Source organism: Amblyomma mixtum, chromosome 1 (genome assembly GCF_055824585.1).
Source record: "Amblyomma mixtum isolate Tamu chromosome 1, ASM5582458v1, whole genome shotgun sequence".
Lineage (NCBI taxonomy): Eukaryota > Metazoa > Arthropoda > Arachnida > Ixodida > Ixodidae > Amblyomma > Amblyomma mixtum.
The window spans coordinates 167142843-167154451 of NC_143012.1; the positions used below are offsets into that span (position 1 = coordinate 167142843).

At 50.2% G+C, this 11609-nt stretch overlaps 1 pseudogene; it reads right to left on the reverse strand.

The window, feature by feature from the left end:
• Window positions 1–4276: 4276 nt before the first annotated feature.
• Window positions 4277–5697, reverse strand: LOC149369706 (uncharacterized; annotated as a pseudogene).
• Window positions 5698–11609: the final 5912 nt, after the last annotated feature.

The following is an 11609-nucleotide window of genomic DNA, read 5'->3' on the forward strand; positions in this document are numbered from 1 at the left end:
GTCAGAGCTCGTATCCGAGATTAACTCCTTTCATTCATGTCATGCACAAGGATTCGTTTGATGTCATTGAAACTACACATGCCTAGGCAGCTTCCATTGCAAATTCTGCGACTTTTCAGGGTACCGCCGTCGGTGTTGAGTTTTGATTATTAGTAATGTCTTACTGTACGAGCCTGTTTCAAGGAACTTGCGTTTTTTTCTGAACCGGTGCTTATGTGCAAAATGTTTTGTCCCCCTAAGGTTGTACCATTTGTGTTATATTGTCACGGGTCGTTCAAACGATGCGGGTCGTGGGGACACTAGAGGACCAGGACCACAGGAGAGCAGGCGCCACAGACAGTCCAAGCGGTCGCGGCCGGGCTCACGAGCGATTTCCCACCCAGCCTCTTCCTCTTTGCCGGCGATCGGCTCCCCGCTGGTTGAAGATGACGTTAAGTGGAAAATAACAAATAACACACATGACATTGCTCTCCTCCCGAAAGCCGCATCGGCCCGATGCGCAGAGGCACAATTAACGCTGAAAAACGCGTAAAGCGCGAAGCGTTAGGCCACGTGCTCCGAGCGGTCACAGTACGGTTTGAGGCGAGCGACGTGAACAACCTCGGAGGCAGGCGGGCGGCGGGACGCACGCGTTACTATCGGCAGCACTTCGTAATTTAACTCGCCTATACGGCGAATCACTTCGTACGGGCCAAATTATCTTTTGAGCAGCTTCTCGCTAAGGCCACGGCGTCGAATAGGAGTCTACACCCACACGCGATCACCAGGATTGAATTGAACATCCTGATGGCTTTGGTTGTATTGCCGAGCATCGACTTGTTGGCGGGCTTGGATGCGAAGGCGGGCCAGTGGTCGGGCTTCTTCCGCATGTTGGGCAACGAGTTGAGCATCGGCGTGAGTGTAGACGTCTGGCTGGTCAACATGAACTGGTGGGCGAGTTGGTATGACATATTTTCTAGTGAAGCAGCGCAACGGCACAAGGCCAACGGAAGAAGAGGACAAACACAGCGCTGTGTTTGTCCTCTTCTTCCGTTGGCCTTGTGCCATTGCGCTGCTTCACTAGAAAATAAGTCTGGCTGGTGGGGCAGCACAGCGTCGAGCATGGTAGTGACTTCCCTGCCGTGCACCAGGCGAATTGGTGAAAATTCGGTAGTTTCTTGAACCGCGGTGTTATAGGCAAAAGTGACGTAAGGTAACACTTCGTCCCAGGTTCGGTGCTCGATGTCTACATACATTGAAAGCATGTCAGCCAAGGTCTTGTTAAGGCGCTCGGTCAGCCCGTTTGTTTGCGGGTGGTATGCGGTAGTTTTGCGGAGAGCGATATGGCTAAAGCTCAGTATCTTGGAAAGAAGTTGCGACACAAACGCGGCACCACGATCAGTGATAAGGACCTCTGGGGCACCCTGCCGAAGAACAACTGACTCGACGAAAAACTTAGCCACATCCGAAGCCGTTGATGACGGCAGAGCACGTGATTCGGCATACCTCGTAAGGTAGTCCGTCGCAACTGCGATCCAGCGGTTCCCCGATCGCGACTGAGGAAAAGGTCCGAGTAGGCCCGTACCAATTTGCTGGAACGGACTGAGCAGTGGCGCGATTGGGTGAAGGAGTCCCGCAGGCTTCATGGGTGGGGTCTTGCGCCGTTGACACTCGCAGCAGGTTCTTGTGTAATGGCCAACTGTCTTGTCAAGTTGTGGCCAATAATACTTCGACCGTATTCGCGCGAGCGTTCGACTGAACCCCAAATGTCCTGAGGAGGGGTCATCATGAGACGCTTCCATAATTTCGTCGCGTAGATCAGTGGGCACAACCAAAAGCCATGACCTCGGGCTCTCGGCAAAGTTCTTCTTATAAAGGACGTTGTCTCGGAGGCATAAATTAGGCAGTACGTGCACAAAAGGACGTGGAACTACGCCTCCTTGACCCTCCAAATGTGAGATAACGGCGCGAAGTTCGGGGTCGAGTCGCTGCCGCGCAGCCATATCTACAGGACTTAGAGTACCTAGGAAGATGTCAAAGTCGTCCGTATCAGTAGGCGCAGATTCGACGGGAGCGCGGGACAGGCAGTCAGCATCAGTGTGTCGACGACCAGACTTGTAGACGATCGTACCGTCGAATTCTTGCAGTCTGAGAGCCCACCGCGCAAGTCGGCCTGCAGGGTCCCTTAGACTGGTCAACTAACACAGGGAGTGATGGTCTGTGACCACCTGGAATGGGCGTCCGTACAGATAGGGTCGGAACTTTGTGATCGCCCAAATTACTGCGAGGCATTCTTTCTCGGTGCTCGAGTAATTGATTTCTGCCTTCGATAAAACACGACTGGCGTATGCGATGACAAGCTCGGCGCCATTCTGATGCTGGATCAAGACGGCCCCGAGACCCATGTTACTAGCGTCAGTGCGGACCTAAGTCGCGGCGTCCTGATCAAAATGGCCTAGTACAGGGGAAGCCTGCAGGCGCCGTTTCATATGGTCAAATGCAATCTGCTCTTCATCAGACCACTGGAAGTGGACGGACTCTTTCGTGAGGCAAGTAAGCGGCGCGGCGATATCTGAAAAGTTGGGAACAAAGCGTCTGTAGTAAGCGCAGAGGCCCAGGAATTTCCGCACGGCGTTCTTGTCTGACGGCGTCGGGAAGGCGCGACGGCCACTGTTTTATCTGGATCAGGATGGACGCCCTCGTGACTGACGACGTGACCGAGAAAATTCAGTTCGTCATAGGCAAACTGGCACTTCGTAGGCTTCAGGGTGAGGCCAGCGTTTCTGATAGCCTGCAGGACGGCTTTTAGGCGAACCAGATGTTCATGAAACGTGCTTGAAAAAAGGACGACGTCATCAAGGTAGACAAGGCATGTTTACCATTTCAGGCCGGTGAGCACGGTGTCCATAACGCGCTGGAAGGTCGCTGGGGCTGTACAGAGTCCGAAGGGCATCACCTTGAACTCATGAAGTCCATCTGGAGTGACGAAAGCAGTCTTCGCTCTGTCGCGCTCATCCACTTCTATCTGCCTATACCCGCTTTTAAGGTCGATGGACGAAAAGTAACGGGCATGGCGCAGGCGATCAAGAGCGTCATCGATGCGTGGAAGTGGATATACGTCCTTCTTCGTGACTCTGTTGAGGCGCCGGTAGTAAACACAGAAGCGAAGGGTGCCGTCTTTTTTCTTCACTAGCACCACCGGAGTAGCCCACGGGCTGTGGGATGGTTGGATAATGTCATCAGCCAACATTTCGCGCACTTGATGTTGTATGGTTTCACGTTCTTTCAACGAAGCTCGATAAGGTGACTGACGAACAGGATGGACAGCGTCTTCGGTAATTATTCTGTGCTTGGCTATTGGCGTCTGGCGATCCCCTGGTGACGTAGAAAAGCAGGAACTCACCCAGCAGAGCGACGAGCTCGTCTCTCTCCTGAGCAGAGAGTTGTGGTGCAATGCTGACACCTAAAGGCGGCGCCGAGTGTTGGGGAGAGGGCGGACAGGAAGGAGCCGCAGACAGGGTCTCAGCGTCGACAGGTGCGCTGAGGCGCTCGATAACGCCGATTACTGTGCCCTTGGTGAGTTGCTGCGGAGCGCTGCGAAAGTTCGTGGCGAGGACTTGGGCGCAACCAGAGTGAAGGCGCGTGACACCTCTAGCAACACCAACACCCCTGCCAAGAAGCAGCTGCACACTACCCTCAAGAAGAACTTCGCCAGAGGCAACCGGTGTGGACTCGACCAGCAAAAACACGCTCGAGTCAGGCGGCAAAGTCACGTGGTCCGCTAAGATGCGTGCCTCGGAGAACGTCGGCTCGGAGCTCGGCGGGTCAAGGCAAGGTCGTCGAAGGGTGAGGCGGCAGTCGGCGAGGTCGATAACAGCGCCGAACTCGATCAGAAAATTCATACCGAGAATAATATCTCTCGAGCAGCGCTGCTAGACGACGAAGGTAACGGGGCACGCGAGACCGGTAATCTCAACGCGAGAAGTGCAGCGGCCTACCGAGGTGACGAGGTGGCCTCCGGCGGTTCGGATTTGTGGGCCAGCCCACTGCGTTAGTACTTTGCGAAGGCGGCGGGTCAGCTCCCCACACACAACGGAGTAGTCGGTGCCGGTGTTGACGAGGGCGGTCGTGGCGTGGCCGTCGATAAGCACGTCAGGATTATTGTACACTTGGCGAGCAGAGGCGGCTATAGGATCGGCGGAAAGGTCGTCGGTCGGTGAGGGGGAGCGGGACGTCGTACGTGGAGGCTCTTTTACAGATTCTCGGTCGGCAACGCCACCTCCAGGCGTCGCCGGGGTTACTTTTCCCGACGAGGAGAAAGGCTTCCGCGGCGGTCGCGCAGAGGGGAATCGAGGCGGCGCGGCGGCGGCGAGCGAAACGCACGACGAGATGGCCGCTCAGGTGGCGGGGGCGGGGAATGGCGCAGAAATTCCTCAATTTCCCGAGGCTGTTCGCCGTACCGGGGGCGGGGCGCATCTCGTCGGAATCCGGGAAGACCGAGCTCACGATAAGGGCAGCGGCGATAGACGTGACCGGCTTCCCCGCAGTGGAAACAAAGCGGATGGTCATTGGGGGACCTCCACGCGTCGGCCTTGCTTGGCCCACGCTGTTGGAGACGAGGCGTGGAGACAGGCGCAGGAGGTGACAGTGGCTGCAGAGGGGGGGGGGGGACGGGTGGTCGAGCGGTGGCGGCGACGAGCGACGGACGACGGAGGCGTACGTCATGGCGGGCTGTGCCGGAGGAGAGGTGACGGTGCAGCGAGGAGAAAGTGCGCGTTGCACTTCTTCTCGGACAACCTCCGTGAAGGGGGACGAAGAGGAGCAAGCGGTGGGTGGCAGACACTTCTGGAGTTCCTCCCTAAGAACTGCGTGGATGACCTCGCATAGGTGCATGGCGTCGACGGGTAAGCCACCCGGGTAAAGCGCCGGGTGGTCAGCGCAAATACTGGAAGCAGTAGAAACTCCAGCAAGCCGACGGTAATGATCTGCTCTGGCTGCCAGGGCGCGCTCGATGTTAGTCGCCTCGGATATAAAGCCGGCCACGGTTGTGGGAGGATCCCGAGTGAGACCGCCGAAAATGTCTAACTTCACTCCTCCCATAAGAATGCGCACCTTCTTGTCCTCCGTGGCGCGGGGATCGGCTCGGGCACTAAGGCGCAACACGACTTCGACGAAACTTGTGAAGGTTTCATTGGGGCCCTGGAACCTGGTTTGCAGGAGGTCCTCTGCGCGTTGGCGGCGATGCTGGTTAGCAAAAGTGAGTCGCAGCTGTGCCTTGCAAGTATCCCACGACGTAAGGGTGTGCTCGGGGTTCTCATACCAGTGACGGGCGGTGTCCTCAAGGCAAAAATACAAGTTTTGCAGGCAATGTTCCGCAGACCAGCCGTTGTAGCGGGCCACGCGTTCATAGTGCTGAAGCCAATCGTCGATGTCTTCGGAGGCTTCACCACGGAACGGGAGAGCTGAACGAGGAGCGACGGGGACGTAAACCACGGCAGACACGGACGAAGAATCCGTCTGCTGGCCTTGGCTCACGGTAGACCGAGCCATGTGCGCTGCCGGAACGGACCTTGTGGTAAGGTGCGGCAAGAGGCCGAATTCGGGGCCGAGTCCTTGAATTCGCCGGCTGGCACGTATCTCGGCCTCCTCAGCGGAGGGGCGGCGGCCCGGGCTGGGAATGGGACTCGGCGAAGCGGGAGGTAGGGGATGACGTGGCATAAGACGGCACCTCCACCAGAATGTCACGGGTCGTTCAAACGACGCGGGTCGTGGGGACACTAGAGGACCAGGACCACAGGAGAGTAGGCGGCAGACAGTCCAAGCGGTCGCGGCCGGGCTCACGAGCGATTTCCCACCGAGCCTCTAACTCTTTGCCGGCGATCGGCTCCCCGCTGGTTGAAGATGACGTTAAGTGGAAAATAACAAATAACACACATGACAATATAATATGATGCTGTCTGCCGTTCTGAGCCTCACTACGCCGTCAGCATTACTTCTTGTCATGTTCTGCTTGGAAAAGACAAAAAAACCTGACAAAAGTTAACAGCATCATTCTAATTATGCTGATAATATTAGTTTGTTCAAGCTTTGTAGTTAAATCAACGCTTTCTGAGTAGAAGCAAAGGTTCTCTGTGCGACAGCGTACTTTTGTTTGAGTTAAGCAATACTAAAACTGTTTCTTTACGATACGCAGGGGCGTCAGATTTCGGTAAGTTTTACACAAGGCCCAAGCTTGAAAAAGCGCCTTTCCAAAACTTATATTTTGTATTAAAAGAGAAATTTGCGAAACATGACTAGTTCCACCGATTATGATTGATTGTGCATCGCCTCAATAGTCTTGAAAGGGTGAACTGGGAAACAGAATACCGAGTAATGAGTGGCGTTAAGACGTCCATTATATTCCCGCAAGTGCGCTAATGATAGGCGGGAGGTATGGCCACGTATCTCACATTCACTTCCAGACTGAATATGATATGGAAGTGTTCCTATTTTTGACGAAACATTTTTGGAGCCAGCCAGAGGTCAAGCAGAGTGGCTTGCGTCGCCATTCTCTGGCTGAAACATTGTTACGGCGGATTAAGAAGAGCTGGCGAATGATCTGGAAAACGAGACGGATTTTATCTTAAGGAAAGCGGAGATTGATTGCGCGCACTCCAAAAAAAAATATTTTCTGTGCTGAAAGGCCATCTGGAGCTGCTTCGGCCTGCTTAAAGTTTTGGCAGCTGTTAGGGAGTTAAGGCCAGCGGGGCATGCTAATGATGCCGCCGTGAATCCTACTAAACAGGAATAATGTTCTTATAAAGAGGGCAGTACATGCGAAATTTAATGTGCACGCTGCTCCCTCAGCCGTCCTGCTGCTCAAGAGAGAGATTTCAGCTTCCCGGTTTGCGGCTATGTCGCTGGTGTCAAGCGATTCTACGCCCTACATGACGTTCCGTGCCCTGCATTATTGTCTTATGAGAAAGCTGCGTACTTTTGGCATTTAGTGAAGAAGCTACTTGACAGACGTGTCTAATGTGTCGCCAGGGCTGACACAGCTCAGTGAAGGTTGAACCGCAAACATTCCCCATTGAGGATGCGCAGCATATGTGTTGCAAGCGGTTAGCATGTTGATTTTTTTATTCTACAAACTTTCTGTAAGATCAACTGCTTTAGTCAACAATGCCGAACACTCTGTGATGCTCACCGTTGCTGTTCAACGTTTCTTCTTCCTCTTCCATCTGACTCGCAGGCACCACCACAGAACTAGGTGAGCCAGCAGAAATTATAAAGACTTGTTATCAAGTGTGGAAATGAAGTGGAATCTTTCTACAGCCGGGTATTCGCACTGTGGCTCATCTGAGCAAAATGTTTGTCTTTAAATTTTATTTTGCGCTTTAGCGCCTCAGGATTCAATGCTGTCACTAGGTCTACACATTACTGTTGACGCTTAAAAATTGCTGTTTTGTGATGGTAATTGTTCTAGCGTTATGAATTTGGTAGGTATTTAATTTGACATCGTTCTCAGAGCATTCATTTGATGATTGAGCTAGAAAGGAAAAATGTTTGGTGATGTGCTTGTGCTCTGGAACCGCAGCGTACGCGGATGCATCTTTGTGCACGTTTGTTAGTCAGTCTGCTGCGTAATACTGCCGGAAGAAGCCCGCTTGTTTCTTCGTTTGTTTGGGATACTCGGCTTATATAGTTAAGGCCTCAGAGTGTAGGTGCACGGTGTTTTGTTTTCCTCGAGGGGCAACAATACTGTAGAAAATAATACAGCCCGCAGTTTGTGACTTTAGTACTTATTGCAAAACTATTTTTCGTTAGGTGGGAGGGCATATGTTCTCGTGGCAAACCACATGTTTTAGCGTGCAAGGATGTATACGAAGCGGTTTACGTATAAGTGAGCTGTGTGTAAAACTCCACTGTTCTCTTAGTGCTCGAGAAGAAATCGCTGGTGGAAGCTAGAAAAGGTGGCAATCGTACAGCGGGCCAGGGATTACGGCTCCCGCGGGTACCTCTAACATTAGATCAGTTTCGCTATGATGAAAAATGTGGTAGTATTTTAAAGTAGTTAAACCGAGTAGACGTGCGAAATTATGTGTTAAGCCTGTTCGGTTGATGGCTTTGCTTTGCTGGGTCGTCAGCCCGCCTGGCGGCGATATTAGACTCATTTTAAGCTCTGATCGAGGTTAAGCTGATCTGACCTGTTCGCACTGCAAATGAAATATAATGAAGGCGACGATGTGCAATGCACAGCAGGACAGTGTGTTGCAGTTCAACACGAGGCGTGATCAGCAGCGGCGAAAGCATAGTGCTCTCGTGCAATGGCCAATAAGTTCATCATGTTTCGAAACACAGTCCCGGCAGTCGTCATTTTATTTCTGCACACTGAATTTCATGCAAGCCAAAAGATTATTCGTTAGATTTCACTCCGCAAAGTTGCGCTTTCCCACTTAGAACTAATTTATGAAATCAAGAAGCAAGAACGGTATAGAGAAATGAATTCTGCAGATATATTTTTCCTTTATGGCAACAGATATATGCATATCTCTCTCCGTGTACAGGTACCACCAGCACATGTAAGTATACAAGAAGTACTGAGTCTGGAAGAAAACAGCTTTTATGGTGAACACAGCAGGAAAGAAGACACTTATGCTATGCTACTAATGTTAAGGCGAGGAGTTGGGCGTTCTGTATCGTCGTAAGAACCAGCAGGTGGGCCAGAGTTACCTGTTAAAAGATTTACAGAGTTTGGTGATGGGGACTCTAAAGTATACCCTCTTCAACTGCAGATTCCGGGCGAGCTGGCTTTAATTGGCGCGTTTACTTATGCAATCTGATGCAATAGGATACACTTTGTGAAAAAAAAATATTACAAAACATGTGCCTGCGTTTTTTCTTTATGAAAATGAGTAGGACGCAGAGTCTAATACCTACTCATTATTGCTCTTCTGCCTGGTGGCCACGTTCTCGCTTTTTGCCTTTTAGAACAACATGGCGTTTTACAATAAGCCTTTCGCGAAGTCATGGTAGCAAAAAAAAATTATGGGTAATTGTGGAACTACGTAGATGGGGCAATTTTGAACCGACAGCGAATCAACAATTCACAAACACAAACTCTGCAGATGCAGCTATAATTATAGGCTTGGCAGACGCACAAAAAGCCTTTATACTTTACACATGGGCTACGAAATACACTGAAGTGAATTATAGGTTGTGCTTAACAAATGCAGTCGGGCCCGCTTATGACGGTCGCAGATATAAAGAACACTTGCTTATTACAAACGCTGGTAGTGCTACCGCCGACATGTGTCATAGCTTAATGGCACTGCACCTGACTCACAATATGCAGCCATGGCTATACAAGTGCGCAAAAAGCTGCGTAAGCGAGGAGGGCTGTGGTGGTATTGCTATGGTGGTATGCGCACCACCACAAAAAAAAAGTTAACGAAAAAGTGACCCCCGCATCCTCCATCACATTTGTCCGAGTTTATCTCCGACTGCCGTTTCTACTCAGTGCAAGGACCGCTATGCCAGCCTGTAGTTGCAACAGCTAGTATTCAAATCCATTTTACTCTGTCGGCATGATTTCATTTTTGCCTCCAGAAGAGCTTGTAAGCAGGCGTAGTACGAATTACGCATCCTTCAGCGTCGTGTTATTTCTGCACATACTATCGCCTTGCATTTTCCATACTCAGTAGCATTGTTTCAATACTGAAACGCTAAAATAACACATGCCGTATTGAGCAAATCTACTTATTCTCTGAAATGTAATGGTACGCCTGAGCAGCGAAATCGTAGTCGAGAGAAACCCTGCTTTCAGTTGTTCGACAGCATGAGATTTGCCTAACGTGACCAGTAATAAATACTCGCAGTACCCTAAATCTTAGACGTCCTGAACTCATTGGTAACGAAGTTGTTTTTATCGCCCAGGGCTAAGGGAACGCTCTTAAGTCAAACTGTACTGAAAGACTAAGGAATAACTTCCACCAGGTGGCGTTCATCAGTTTACACCGAGAGTTCATCTCACTGATGCTCGTCAGATTGCCTTCTGGTAAATTCCGGTCACTGCGGCCGGGATTGCAAATACGCCTCATGCTTACCTGCAGAACGCCGTAGCAAATTAGCAAGTAGAACAGACGCATAACTCACCGTAAAGGACGGTAGCCGATTGATTCACGTAAGTGCCGCGAAAAAGCGGCAGTAAATGGCGGTGAAGAGCACTCTATAAGATTGCTACTCATAGTCAAACATAATGGTCAACAGAAAGATTAAACTTAGTCTCAATTCCAGCAGTGTAACCGGTACGAAAAACTACCTAGAACTAGAACTACCTTGAACTGCCAGGTACCTGCGCTTCCACCCAAGCCTACCGTCGTTTTTACGAAATGACCCGTAATATTATAGGAATTTTCCAATTCTTTGTTCAATGGTAATGATATATTTCTCGTGCTCTCTTCATAGATAACGGACACACTAGAAAATTGAAGAACTGCTAGACTGCTTAATAAATTGACCCTGCTATCTCTCAGGTCCCTCGATTTATCGATTAGATTTTTCACACAGTAGGCTTACATCGTTCCTGTATTGCTTTTTTCTCCATCTGTAGGGAAAACTCCTCAAATTAAGATTAAAATAAATTTCTTGCTTTATACAATACTGCAATCTCCATTACCCTCGTTAGCGTCACTAAGGAGAGCTACTAAAACCATGCAAGTAACAATTGGTTTTGCTAAAACGCTATGTTCTCGCCTTCGGTGTTTTTGTTTGTTCTGTGCTTTTTGCTACTTTCACGCGCATAAAAAGTTTCCATGCAAATTTCTCATGTCCATTTTGCGTGACGTGCTTTTCAGTCGTTACACAGCAGACCACGGTAAGCATGCGCTTTACAAGGCTAATGTAGTTTTCAGCTGAAAATTGTCGCCATTGCACATTACGAAATCACTGTTAGGCTCTCTGACATTGAGCGCCTGCAATCTGGGGACTGCGGCCTGATCCGCGCACCATTGTGTAGGATGCAATACTAACTTGGTTCATCGTGTTCGCACAATGAATTTGTTCGGACATTGTACGAGATGGCCCGAACAGTCCGAACGTGCACGTGGTGCAGAATTCCATAGCAATTAACCGACAAGGCCATAATGAAGGAACGTGTGGTACATCGGCTGTGTAATCTACACCCCAGTAACTGCGAAGGTGACATAACCGGAAAGCACTCTGGCACGAGCGACACCAGCATTACAGTAAAATATTGCCCAGGCTACCTGCCAGTTCATTCATTCCTTTTGGACGACGATCACTGAGCTTTGTCCTTATGCACCTTATGGCAAGGAATTACTTTTAACGTACAGATTGTCTAGGTGCATGTAACTGTGAAAGTGCCACAAATGCACATATTCTTCTAATGTATCCTTTAAATGCGAACAAACCTAGAAATATATCAAAAGCAAGAGCAAAATATCTTTGCACCTGGAACCTTTGGACCTAATTGTACTTGTAGGTGCGCCCAGCCTTATTATTTTATTCTTGCCGCTTCAACGCAGACAGTGCAATCCAACATTATCCTTGGTGCCAAGTGTGCTCCTTCTTATCCCATATAACATTCTTCATTGAGCGCGCAGCCGAAAATAGTACCGGTCGCGCCTTTC